Raw genomic sequence first — 13393 nt, forward strand, 5'->3', positions numbered from 1 at the left:
GGTGTGTAAACACTGTCCCCATGACCCCTGTGGAGCCTGATGTGTGAACAGTGTCCGCAGGAGCCCTGGGGAAGCTGGAGTGTGAAAAGTGTCCCCAGGAGGCCAGGGAATCCTGGTGTGTGAACAGTGTCCCAAGGAGACCTGGGGAAGCCTGGAGTGTGAACACTGTCCCCAGGAGCCCTGGGAGCCTGGTGTGTGAACAGTGTCCCCAGGAGGAGTGGGGAAGCCTGGAGTGTGAACAGTGTCCCCACGAGCAGTGAGGAAGCCTGGAGTGTGAACAGTGTCCCCAGGACACCTGGGGAAACCTGGATTGTGAACAGTGTCCGCAGGACCCCTGGGGAAGCCTGGAGTGTGAACAGTGTTCCCAGGAGCCCTGGGGAAGCCTGGTGTGTGAACAGTGTCCCCAGGAGGAGTGGGGAAGCCTGGAGTGTGAACGGAGTCCTAGGGACCCTGGGAAGCCTGGAGTGTGAACAGTGTCCCCAGGAGCCCTGGGGAAGCTGGGAGTTTGAACAGTGTCCCCAGGAGCCCTGGGAATCCTGGTGTGTAACAGTGTCCCCAGGAGCCCTGAGGAAGCCTGGTGTGGGAACAGTGTCCCCAGGAGCTCTGGGGAAGCTGGAGTGTGAACAGTGTCCCCAGGAGCCCTGGGGAAGCCTGGTGTGTGAACAGTGTCCCCAGGAGGCCTGGGGAAGCCTGGTGTGTGAACAGTGTCCCCAGGAGCCCTGAGGAAGCCTGGTGTGTGAACAGTGTCCCCAGGAGCCCTAGGGAATCCTGGTGTGTAAACAGTGTCCCTAGGAGACTTAGGGAAGCCTGGTGTGTGAACAGTGTACCCAGGAGCCCAGAAGATGCCTGGTGTGTGAACAGTGTCCCCAGGAGCCCTGAGGAAGCTTGGAGTGTGAACAGTGTCCCCAGGAGCCTTGGGGAATCCTGTTGTGTGAGCAGTGTCCCCAGGAGCCCTGAAGATGCCTGGTGCGTGAACAGAGTCCCCAGGAGCCCCGGGGATTCCTGGTGTGTGAACAGTGTTTCCAGGAGCCCTGGGGAAGCCTGGTGTGTGCACAGTGTCCCCAAAACCCCTGGGGAAGCCTGGTGTGTGAACAGAGTCCCCAGGAGCCCTGGGTAAGCGTGGTGGGTGAACAGTGTCCCCAGGAGCCCTGAGGAAGGCTGGTGTGTGAACAGTGTCCCCAGGAGCCCTGGGGAGGACTGGTGCATGAACAGTGTCCCCAGGAGCCATAGGGAAGCGTGGTGCGTGAACAGTATTACGAGGAGCCCTGAGGATGCTTGGTGTGTGAACATTGTCCCCAGGAGCCCTGGGAATCTTGCTGTGTGAACAGTGTCCCCAGGAGCCCTGGGGTAGCCTGGTGTGTGAACAGTGTCCCCAGGAGCCCTGAGGAAGCCTGGTGTGTGAACAGTGTCCCCAGGAGCCCTGGGGTAGCCTGGTGTGTGAACAGTGTCCCCAGGAGCCCTGGGGAAGCCTGGTGTGTGAACAGTGTCCCCAGGAGCCCTGGGGAAGCCTGGAGTGTGAACAGTGTCCCCAGGAGCCCTGGGGTAGCCTGGTGTGTGAACAGTGTCCCCAGGAGCCCTGGGGTAGCCTGGTGTGTGAACAGTGTCCCCAGGAGCCCTGGGGAAGCCTGGAGTGTGAACAGTGTCCCCAGGAGCCCTGGGGTAGCCTGGTGTGTGAACAGTGTCCCCAGGAGCCCTGGGGTAGCCTGGTGTGTGAACAGTGTCCTCAGGAGCCCTGGGGAAGCCTGGAGTGTGAACACTGTCCCCAGGAATCCTGAGGATGCCTGGTGAGTGAACAGTGTCCCCAGGGCCCCTGAGGACGTCTGTTGTGTGAACAGTGTCCCCAGGACCCCTGGAAAACCGGGTGTGTGAACACTGCCCCCCCCCCCTCGGGGAAGCCTGGAGTGTGAAGAGTATCCCCAGGAGACCTGGGGAAGCCTCGTGTATGAACAGTGTCCCCAGGAGCCCTGAAGATGCCTGGAGTTTGAACAGTGTCCCCAGGAATCCTGAGGATGCCTGGTGTGTGAACAGTGTCCCCAGGGCCCCTGAGGACGCCTGTTGTGTGAACAGTGTCCCCAGGACCCCTGGAATACCGGGTGTGTGAACACTGCCCCTCCCCGGGGAAGCCTGGTGTGTGAACAGTGTCTCCAGGAGCCCTGGGAAAGCCTGGTGTATGAAGAGTGTCCCCAGGAGACCTGGGGAAGCCTGGTGTATGAACAGTGTCCCCAGGAGCCCTGGGGAATCCTGGTGTGGGAACAGTGTCCCCATTAGCTCTGGGGAAGCCTGGAGTGTGAACTGTGTCTCCATGAGACCTGAGGAAGCCTGTAGTTGAATAGTGTCCCCCGGATCCCGGGGGGAAGCCTGCCCCTCAGTCTGAACGCCCTCATTCCCCGTGCTTGTTGAGGAGACTTCATGAGGGAACATTCTGTGCAGCAAGGGTCCTGGGTCTGCTGTGGTCATGCTCTTCCCCTTCTGCTTTTGTAACCCTGGTCTTGCCCACTGGCCTGGAGACCTGGCCTGTCACGGGTGAGGGGCTTCACAAGGAGCCTCTTCCATGATCTGAGAAGTACTAAATTTTCAAGTACATGGGGGACTTTAATGAGGGATGAGGAGTAGGTACGTGTCAAGTGCTCGGGCACCTGGGACCAGAACACAGATGCCCCAAGTCTGCTCACTCAGTCCACGGAAGGGTCGCTCTGGGACCACGAGAACACAAAGACACCTGTGACCATGCACAGGTGGTGGCCCTTCCCAAGCTCTGCCTGTGCTAGCTGCAGGTCGGAGCACCCTGTGTCCTGTGCTCCTTCCTCCTCTGGCCCCTGCCCAGGAGATGCAAGTGGCCACTGCTTAGTGCCTTTAGTGGGCTGGGGGAGTGGAGAAGCTGGTGACAGACACTTGAGGCCGCAACTGTGGAGTATCCCCAGGTCTGTGAAATCAGGACAGGAAGTGAGAAGAGTGTGGGGGGACAGCAGCAGGGTGGCAAGCGGTCACAGTGGCCAGGGAAGGTACAGAGGAGCAAGTTGCAGACCCCAGAGGCTGCGAGCTCAGCCTGTGCAGCTGGCAGGAGCAGCAGGAGGCCGATGGCGCAGCCTCACTTAGGGCAGGCCCGCCTAGGGCAGGCCCGCGCTGGGTGCTGCTCCAGGGAGGGGATCGTGTAGCCCTCAGTTACCCAGCACTCCTCTGATGCTCTGGGAAGGGGCCTCGGGACACTGCAGGTGGTGAGGCCACGCCTTCCTGGCCGGTCCATCCCCTCGCGCAGCTGCTTCCCTCCTCTCTGTCTCTTGCCTCCCTTTCCTTCTGTTTCTTCCTGGAGGTGGAGAGATTGCCAGGTGTGGGCAGGGGGAGTTTCCGGTGGTGACGCGTGAGGTTCGATGCTGTGGTCCTCTGGCCACACTACCTTGCCGGAGTCTGCAGGGAGGGCACTAGTTCGCTACTCCTGATACTTCCCCTTAGGATCACATACATCTAGGGCAGTAAGAATTGCGATTGCCCAATGTCGCAGCCATGTTGGGAGCCGAGCTGGGCAGCTGCGGCACAGGGCTGGACGAGACCTGCCACTCTCCCTTCCGTACCCCTCGAGCGAGCAGGCCCTGCCCGCTGCGAGCAGCCTTATTTTTTGTGCCTGATTTTACTGAAATCCAGCCCCGAATCATTTGTGGCGGGAAAGACCTTGATCCAGGAACTTTGTGTACTGAGGGCACACAGTCCCTCTGCTCAAATATCCGCACCCTCAGGAAAAATCGTGACGTAGGTAAGATTCACTTTCTCCCCGGACTTCGCTGTTCGTCATGATCAGGCAACTACCTAAGAGGGTCCTTCCGGCCGGTGCCTCTTGATGGTGGCCCCCGTGGGCCTGGACGCTCGCTGCACTGTGGACTCTGCTGGGAGCGCACAGGACCGCCCACACAGCCAGGGTGCACAGCTCAGAGTCCACACAACGACCTCGGGCATGACATGCCAGCATCTGCAGGTGCCGGTGCTGCAGGTTCCGAGTTCTGCCACGCAGGTCCCCTGAGCAGCAGCTCGGAGCAGGGCAACCCTCACTGGGACAGGCTGCAAGCACCACTGCCACCCTGCGACTCCTGGCAGGCGGGGGACTTGAGAGCCAGAAACCCCAGGCAGTGCAGGTATGCGAAGGTTGGTAAAGTGGAGGACCCGTCTCTTGGGGGGACAGCGGGAATTAGGTTTCCTCTCAGGGACAAAGCACCTGCCCGTGAAACTGTCACCGGGCTCCCATGCAGACCTGTCAACTCCTCTTGCTCTCCACTGGCCCCACTGTGAGGGTCCTCACCTGACCACCAGCTGCGTTGGTAGGTGGACTGAAGGGGGGGGGTCCCTAAGTCTGTCGGGGTAGTCCAGGAGCACCCTGGTGTTCCCAGGAGCGCAAAGGCTAAATGGTGTCCAGGGGACAGATTTCACCCAGTCCTTGTAGGGTCAACCCCACATGGCTTACCAGATGCATGATGGGTAGGGAAGTCCGCATCTTTCTGTACCTTCTACACCTGCCACGTGGCCACCAATCCACCTAGTAGGTCTCGGTCACACAGACACAGGGGCTGGGCTTAGAGATGGTTGTGTCTTTCAAAAGACGCCAGCAAGAGGGCACACAGGCCTAAGCACAGCCCCCTACCACCAGATTCTGGCCGCTCACCTTCCCACCCCTCCCTGCCCGCCTTCTGAGGCGGTGGTGATGAACGGCTGACCATCAAGGCCCTGGTCTCCCCAGGTGACCATCCCCTGCCGATTCCTCACAGTAGGCCTGCAACTTACAAACTGCCCAGCAGAGAGAGCTGTCTTCTCATTTAACAGCGATGGCCAGCAAGGACAGGAGGCCATGGCCTCACCAGCTATACCTACACCAGCATCACCGCGAAAACTGGAACAAAGACCACAGTGATTTAGCAGGATGGGGGGCCACTCAGGGTGCAGCCCGGCAGATCTGTGACCGCCTTCACTCCTGGCAGCCACGGGGTGCACACGGCACTGGGTGGGACCTTTGGGTCACAGCCTCGCCCCCACCCGAGCTCGGCTCCAGGTGATGTCTTTCATGACTGGGCACAAGATAAGACACACCGGACAGAAGGACGCTCTGTGCCAGGAAGCAGGTGCCCGTGGGGCTGGTGGGAGATGGCCCTCCAAGGGGGTGGCCAGCGCGGGGTCTGTGGGCTGGCTCCCTGGCACACGGGCATGTGTTTCCAGCAAGCACCGCTCCAGCGAAGGCCTCTGTGCACGAAATCAAAAGGGAACCCACATCTGCCCTCCTGGGCCTCAGGAAGAGCCAGACTGAAGCTCGACTGAAGCTCCGTGCACTGCTACCAACACTAGGGGGAGCCCCGTCACCTCCTGTGAGGTGCAGCAGCCCGTGCGCTCAGGAAGCTCCTCCTAGTTGTCAAGGGACTTTGGCAAACAGACATGGATTTCTTTCACACAAATGTGTGCTCATGGTGACTGTGTGTGTGTGTCAGTGTGTGAGTGTGTGTTCACACAGCACTGTCTGCTGACACGGCCTGGGAAAGCCCTGAGCACATGCAGGCAGAAGTCCAGACACTTGCTTAGGGTTTGACCCTTATGACCAGCTCCCCACCAGCCCCAGAAGAGCCCTGCGCTCCAGGTCCACCCCACCCTGGCCCAGCGTGGGCCCTCAGAAAGAGCCCTGAGGTCCAGGGACCAGAGTGCACAGCAGAGGGCAGATGCTGGGGCCAGCGAGGACAGGAGGCCATGGCCTCACCAGCTATACCTCCCGCCCGAGACAGTGTCATGGGCCCCATGTAGGCCCAGCCTCTGCACTTAACGCACCATCTACTGGTGGCCATGGTGGCTAAGGTCCCTGTGAAATGACTCTTCTAACTGCAGCTCTGGCACAAGTAAGAGCCCCTTGCTCTGGCTTCCTAGAAGTGGGAGTATAAAGATAGAAAGAGCCCGCAACCTGTGTAAACACGAGGCTCTTCCCTAATTGCCCTCAACCCTCATAAAAGCTGCAAAGAATCTTCACCTCTTATCTGTAAAGGCCAGGTGGCTGACCTTGCTGGCACAAAAGCAAACTTAAAAGATAATGATAACCCTCCTCAGGGTGACCCAGAACTTAAAATAACATTGTATACAATTTTATGTTAACCAGTTAAAAAGAACACTGTAAAACAGTTTGCCTTTCATTATAAAAGCCTACTGAACTAGGGCTCGGGGCCTCTTAGCGTCACTGTTTACCAAGTACTTGGAGGACCAGGCTCGAGCTAGGTAATAAATGACTCTTTGTTGCTTGCATTGATCGTGGTCTCTGGTGGTCTTTGTGGGGTCTCGAGCTGCTGGGCGCAACAGGAGCCAGCTGGATAACCCGGAGCCTAACATTTCAAAAAAGGAGAGCAAGGTGCAAAGAGCTCAGAAGCCCGGGTGTTAGCTCCCCAGAGCTGCAGCGGGCAGAACCGAGCACCGAGCACCCCTGAGGAGGGAAAGAGGAGGAGGAGGAGGAGGAGGTGAGAACACCCTGCCCACCCCGCCCGGGGGGAACCGCGCCCTGCCCTCCCTGGAACACCACGTTCCTTCAAAGCCCCGCAGTCTGTCCTCTCCTCCCAGCTCCCCACCCTGGCTCCAGGCCCTCTGTTCCCCACTAAATGAAGGCTGGAGGAAGCCAGGCCCAGCCCAGCTGCAGAATTCGGACTCAAAGGCAAAGCTCAAGAGGTTAAAATGCACGGGCTCACATGTGGCTTCTTCTCTACAAGCCATGAGCCACACCTGGGGCAGGAGAAAGGTGCTGTGTCCCTCTGGAGTGGACTCTGCTCCTGCCCTCTCCACATGGCCTACCGCAGCTGTCTGTCGACTCTGCATCCCGGCAGCTGTGGCTGAGAGTCACAGGGTGGAGGGTGAGGCTGCAGCAGTGCTCACATGGTCACTGGGGTGCCCGCGACTTCCCCCAGAGGCAGAGCTGTAAGGGCAGCACTCAGAACCGGCCTCATGCTGCAGGTGAGAAGGAACACCCAGGGACGTGCCTGGGTGGTGGCGTCCTGGTGGAGCCCCAGGGCAACTGCCATCAGCAGGGAGCCCAGCACAGCTGGAACCCATAATCCCAGGCATGACCCCTGCTGAGTGCATATCACTCCTGGACATCAGAGAGCTGCAGCCCTGAGTGGAGCTGCTTCCCCAGCAGGCGGCCCTCCAATCCCGGAGCGGACTGGAGCACTGAGCAGAGCAGGTTGGCAGACTCCCTCATTTAAAGCAGCGAGCTGGGAGCCAAAGAGAGGTGCTTGCATTGTGAAGATGATTGCTGGAGTCTGTGTCCCCCAGAGGCCCCTGGTGGGGCTTGTGCCCCAGGTTGGAGGTGTTGGGAGGGAATAGGACCTTTAAGAGGTGGGGCCTGGTGGGGTGTCACTGGGGACCCTGTCCTGAAGGGCTTTGGGTACTGTTCAAGTGACCCTGGTTAATTCTTCAGAGAGTTTAAAAAGCCAGAGCCTGACTCCACCAGTCCCTCTGCTTCTGCCTCATCATGTGATCACTTCTTCTCTTGTGTCCCTGCCATCTTGCCAGGGGCCAAGTTCAGGCAGGCAACAAGCTGTTTAGACTTTCAACCTCCAAAATTAAATAACCCTCTTTCTTCATAAGCAGCCCCCCTTGCCTCAGGTGTTGCGTTGTGGTCATGAAAGCTGGCAGATACAGGAGCCTGGCTAGCTAAACTACTTCTCCTGCTTACTCTTTAGCAAGGATGCAGGCATCTGTTGAGAGACAGAAACGTCATTAAACACATCTTGGGAAGTTATGGCTGCCATGTTATTTTCATTAAAGTGCTCATCTCCAGTGGCCACATTGAGAACTTGGATATTCAGGTGCAGGGGAAGGTGTTTGCTGGTCTGAAATGCTGCCCTCTGCCTCTGCGAGTTCTCAACTGAGAGCCACAGTGGGGTGGGCGTCTGACTGGCTGAGGGCGGTCATCCGAGGGTGCTGCAAAGCCTTGCGGTGATTGCAGTTAGTGCAGCTCAGATCTCCACCACCCATCCCGGTTCTGCTTTCCAACATGCCTCCCGGGCTGAATCCGTCCTTGTCAAGGATCCTTTCTTTTGCACTGTGAATGACGAGAGACCTTAAAAACGCCTGTAACGGACACTGCCCTGGCTAATGAGCAAGACCTGACCATCTGTGCTCTGGCCAGGTTTCCAGCCACAGAACGGAGGCAAGGTGACCACCTTAGAAACCAAAGCAGGATGCAGAAGGCCCTGGGGCCCAGGTCAGCCTGGATGGCAGGTGGGGAGAGTGGATGGGTGACGGGCTCAGCCTGCAGAGAGGCACGGCAGTGTCCCTTCTGCAGGGCGGTAGCCCCGTCAGAGCAGGATGGCATTTTCTCCACATCTGTAGGTGTAGTTTCTTCTGGTCTCTACACAAACTGCCCTGGGACTTGATTTCAGAAGACCTATTAAGTACTTGAAATAACTAGCCCATATTTTAGGTTTTTAAATTAAGAATATAGAAAATGTTAATTAATCAAATTTTGTCTCAGTAGATGCACACAGTGACCTTTGGCCATGACTGTTTCCTGGTCCAGTTACGGAGACACACATTCCAGGCCCCATGCAGTTCCCAGGGTCAGCAGATGCACTGAGCTGCTTTTGCTTTAGGGCTGGAAGACAGTTATCCACAAGACCAGGACTATGGCCAGGTGGGCGGAGTGGGGGCCGTGAGTGTGGCCTCGCTGAAGCACTTGGGATCACACCATCACACACTTACCGACGCTCATTAACTTGGAGGGCATGGTTGTCAGCTCCGTGGATCTGACTTTGAGGATGGCCCCCCTGAAATGGCAAAGGCCCCAGCAGAGCCCTCAGACTGGGCTGTTTCTGTTTCCACAGTCGCCGTGTCCCTGGGTGGCTGAGGGAGCGGTTTTAGAGTGGGAGTTAGACTCTGGGCTGTCATTACTTGGATCCATTTTCTAAAGTAAACCAGCAAACCACAACTACAGATGTGGGCCAAGAAGGCTTTGCTATTCTGACACAACCAGGAAGTGCAGACATGTAGAAAACGAGCCAGCCTTCATTCCAGGTGACCAGATGAGTCCCTAAGACCTGGGAAGGCCGAAGAAACGAAGATGCAAACATCCGAAATGAACCAGTGGGGACAACAGGAGGCCCGGTTCCTGAACACAGGACCTGCGGGTCAGAGGTGAGGCGCTGGAGGAGAGCTCTCAGCTCTAGTTTCTGGCCTCTTGGCCCGGTCTATCCGCAGAGCAGGGCCGCCCGCTGCTTGATTAATGAGGTACGCCAGGCTCGTCATCGTGGGGGGACATGACGCTAAGAACCAACCAAACCAGAAATGCCAGGCAGTCTCAGGGAAGGCAGAGTGGTTTTCCTCGGCCTGGGCTGGGCCCGGTGACCTGACGTGGCACAACCCAAAGGCGTTCGGGCTTCCTGTCATTTGTGTTCTGGGGGCCCTGACTCCGGTGCCAAGCAGCTCCCAGTGGAGAGAACACCGGAGCAGCCCCGTGGAGGGCCCCGGAGGAGGAATGGTGGCCAAGGGCCGGTGAAGGCCGCGGTGTCCTGACACCCGCCTGGGCGTGGGCCTCTTGGAAGTGGATCCTCGGCCCGTCAAGGCCTTCGGGTGATGCCGCTCAGTCATGCTGGACTGCCACCTTGAGGGACCTAAACCAGGACCCCACAGGCCACTGAGACTTTGAGGTAGCAGGTGTTTATTGCTTGAAGCTGCAAACTTTGGGTTGAGCTCTTACACGTCGTCCGACGAGCCATGGGTAAGGGAGAGATGTGCTCTTGGCCTGTTGTCTGTGACGGCACAGAAATGCCCGGGTAGGGGCCAGTCGGGTGCTCTTGGGCAGCAGGTTTTGATATCTAGGTTTTTGATACTTCAGTTGCTTTAAAATATTCTAGAAGAAACCTTTCCCCTGGAGCCTAGATATGCACGTATCACTCCTGCATCCACCCATCTGCTTGATTTTGTATCATTTTAGAAACCCCAGGGTTTGACAGAGAGGACCAGAAACAGAACACCCAGGAGAGCGTACGGAAGTGGCCAGCACCCAGTCCTGCCCTTCACTCCTCATGCCCGCTTCCCTCAAACCCAGCGCAGGGTTTCCAGAGACCCTAACTGTGGGTGGCAGAACCCACTGGGTCATGAGTTTCTGATACGATTTCCTCAGTAGTTCTCAAGCTTAAGGATATAATCCACTCAAGAAGTCTCCCAAGGAGGATACAAAGACTCAGCAGTTTCAAAGAACTATTGAGTACATACATTCATCCTAAAAATCTCTACAGTTATAACAATGGCAATGCCCATTTCACATTCTGATATACAGTGCTGTTTCAAGTATGAAATACTGGTATCTTTGTCTCTTTGCTACAGTTATGCTGCTATTCAAAAAAATCTGAATTACTTATAACTTAAAATCAAGACCATTGTTTTAACTATTCAGTTTTATGCCAAGATAAAACCCTGTGCAGTGTTCAGGACTGCAGGGTTGTCCTGGACAAGTGTGCCTTTCTGAGCACACACACGTTTGCATTCCTGTGCACACCATGCACACCCTCCCCTGCACACGTTTGCATTCCTGTACCTGCCCACGCTCACGCCCCCCACAATGCTACCCTCGCAATAATGGCACCACTGGTCACTTTTATTACACAAACTAAATATTGTCATCTTAATTTTAAAAATAATTGAATCTTCTTTATTTTAACATTCGTTGGTTATTGCCATAGTGCTTTTTGTGTGCTAATATTATTTCAATGAGGCTTTGCTGACCTGCCAGAGGGGCAGGCCTGAGGCTCTCCCAGGCTGGGGCCTCATGCTGGGGTAATGTGGACAGCCTTCTATGGCTCCCTCCACACTGCCCTGTCACCATGCCCCCGGCCTGGGTGTGTGCCTGAGGCTGGGGCAGCTCTTCCCTCAACATCAGGGGAGGTAGCCAGGCCCCTACAGAGCATGCGCTCTGCTCCAGAAGAGATGGCACCTCATGGGCACTGCAGAGGTTCACCTCCTGGGCCTTCCAGAGGTGCCCCTGTCCTATAACACACCTGGTTCCACTGAGCCACCCCGAGCAGCTCTGAGAGCTCTGCTGGAATATGGGAACAGATCCGGAACTGCTGCCCCATGCACAGGGAGGGGCAACTCTGGTAGCCTCTGAAATGACTTTAGGGTTGACCTTCCATCGCCTTGATGAATATTGACTGCTGACCCACACTCATAAAATGGCCACTTGGTCTCCCCCTTGGCACTCTCTACTGAACATGCTTCCTCATTTTTTATAGTATGACCAGGCTGCTAATATTGCAAATCTAGATCTGTTTCCATTTTTATTAAAAATTCCACCCTCAAAGCTTGTCTCTGTGAACTTTACTGTAAGAACTCAGGAGAAGCTTGCCACACTTCCAGAACTTTGCTTAGAAATGTCTTCAGCCAAATATCCTGTTTCACAGTCCACAATTTCTACCTTCCACAAAACTCTCGGGTAACAGCCTGAGTTAGCCAAGCTCATGGCCACTTGATAGCAAGGCTGGTCTTTTTCCAGTCTCCAATTGCATGTTCCTCGTTTCCATCCGAGACCGCATCAGAATGGCCTTCACTGTCCACACCTCTATCCAGCGTTCTGCTCAGGATCACTTCAGAGCTCTCCAGGACCGGAGGTTCTCTCTGCAGTGCTTCTCTCCTCCTTCGGAGCCTGACCAGGATCGACCTAACTCTCCGATCCAGGCAATGTCGGCTTGCCCAGCAGGCACTTCGAGATTCTCCCAGCTTCTACCTGTTGCCCAGCTGCAAGGTCACTGCCATATTTGTGGGTACTTGTTATGGCAGCACCCACACTTTCCGAGACCAGCTGCTTATCTTAGCCTGTCACAACACCACAAGCAGGGCGACTTGTAGAGGACAGAGATTTGTTTGTACAGCTCTGGAAACTGGGAAGCCCAAGACCAAGGCAGAGGTGGTGTCGGGTGAGGGCCTCCTTCCTGGTTCACGGCTTTCTCAGCCTGTGCTCACGTGGCGAAAGGGCAAGCAGGCCCCCCCAGCCTCTTCCGGAGCACCAATGCCGTTCATCCAGTCTCTGCCCTGGGACCTGACCCCTTATGAAGGCCCCACCTTTTGACACCATCACACTGAGGATTAGGTTTCCACACATGAATCTGGGGGACACACAAACATTTAGACCACAGTAGACATTTTTTTCGCCAGTATAGCAAAAAAGCCATCAGTTTGTGCCTGGAGGGGCTGTTTGTCACCTAGACCAGCTCAGCAGGGGGGCTGTGGCACAGCAGCAGGAAGAGGACTGGCTGCACTTCCATGCGACCACCTTGGCACTTGCTTGAAAGTCAACAGTGGCCGACAGACTTCACTGCCCTTCTTGAAATTCTCAGTAGCTGAAGTAGGTGAGTCTCCACATCAAGACGAAGTCTTGTCTTCTGTTGCCTCTCTCTTTCAGGTGCAGGGAAGGGGAGTTAACTTCAGACCCTCTGGGGAGACGGCCCAGTCTCAGGCCCCCAGTCACCCGCCTTGGATGCGCAGGCGGTCCTGACTGTGTGCCTCACCTCCGGCCAACGCCCCGCTGAGGGAGGTGAGGGGAGTGAGTGGGAGGAAATGCCTGATTCCACTCAGACATCTAGTTCCCTGCCTTCCTGGCTCCCCTCTTTCTGAATAAGAACTCAGAAGATCACACCTCCTGTCCTTTCCTGGCTCTCAGGAAGGAAGGAGGTGAATGCACGGTTTGGGCCCCTGGAGATGTTCTGGGAAAACCTCATTCTGAGTCCGTACAGTGGAGGCTGGTGGGGCTTCCCCAGGACCCAGAAGCTGGGCCATTCTTCCAGATCCCCAGGGCTGCTGCCCCCAGGGAGCGGGCAGGCTCCCCCACTTTTCTCCCACCTGAACAAGAAGTCTGTTTCCCCTCTCCAGCACCTGGGGGCTGACTTTTCCTTTTTGTCATTTTCTCTCCCAAGGATGTGTGCGCCCTGGGCTCCTCCGCAGTGAGACGTCGCCCCCTAGAGGACACTTCCAGCACGCCCTCTGCTCCCTGTGGTCAGGGTTGTCTCCTGTAGCTGCCTCTGCCCGACTTCCTGCCGCCTTCCCGTGCGCTGCATGTACATGGAACACACAGCCCTGCGAGAGGAGGCGATTGCACTGGCTTTGCTTGACGTCTTCCCTAACTTGCAGTATTTCATTTGCACGGTATCTGGGGTCAGTCCACCTCTTGGCCTCTTTGACTGTTGCAGTGGTGACCCTGCGGCCTCAGGCTGCACTGTTAAATCTTGTGGGTCGCTATGCCCAGGCACGCCTACGTCAAAAGACATATTGCTTCATTTACTTCTCCTTTATTTCTCCAGCATACAAAATGAAGGCATTATATTGCTTTTTTGTATCTATGAGTCTGTTTGAAAGTAGAGAAGGAACATCACAAAACGTGTCATGGGAGGGGGGTTGG

At 56.3% G+C, this 13393-nt stretch overlaps 1 long non-coding RNA gene across 1 annotated transcript; it reads left to right on the forward strand.

Annotated features, from left to right (window-relative positions):
- The first annotated feature begins 8878 nt into the window (after window positions 1-8878).
- On the forward strand, window positions 8879-13044 carry LOC306665924. Its single transcript, XR_013765143.1, has 3 exons — window positions 8879-9231; window positions 12154-12347; window positions 12912-13044. It is a non-coding gene; the product is annotated as an uncharacterized lncRNA (long non-coding RNA).
- The last annotated feature ends 349 nt before the right edge of the window (window positions 13045-13393 follow it).

Source organism: Sciurus vulgaris, assembly GCF_902686455.1.
Source record: "Sciurus vulgaris genome assembly, chromosome: 7".
NCBI lineage: Eukaryota > Metazoa > Chordata > Mammalia > Rodentia > Sciuridae > Sciurus > Sciurus vulgaris.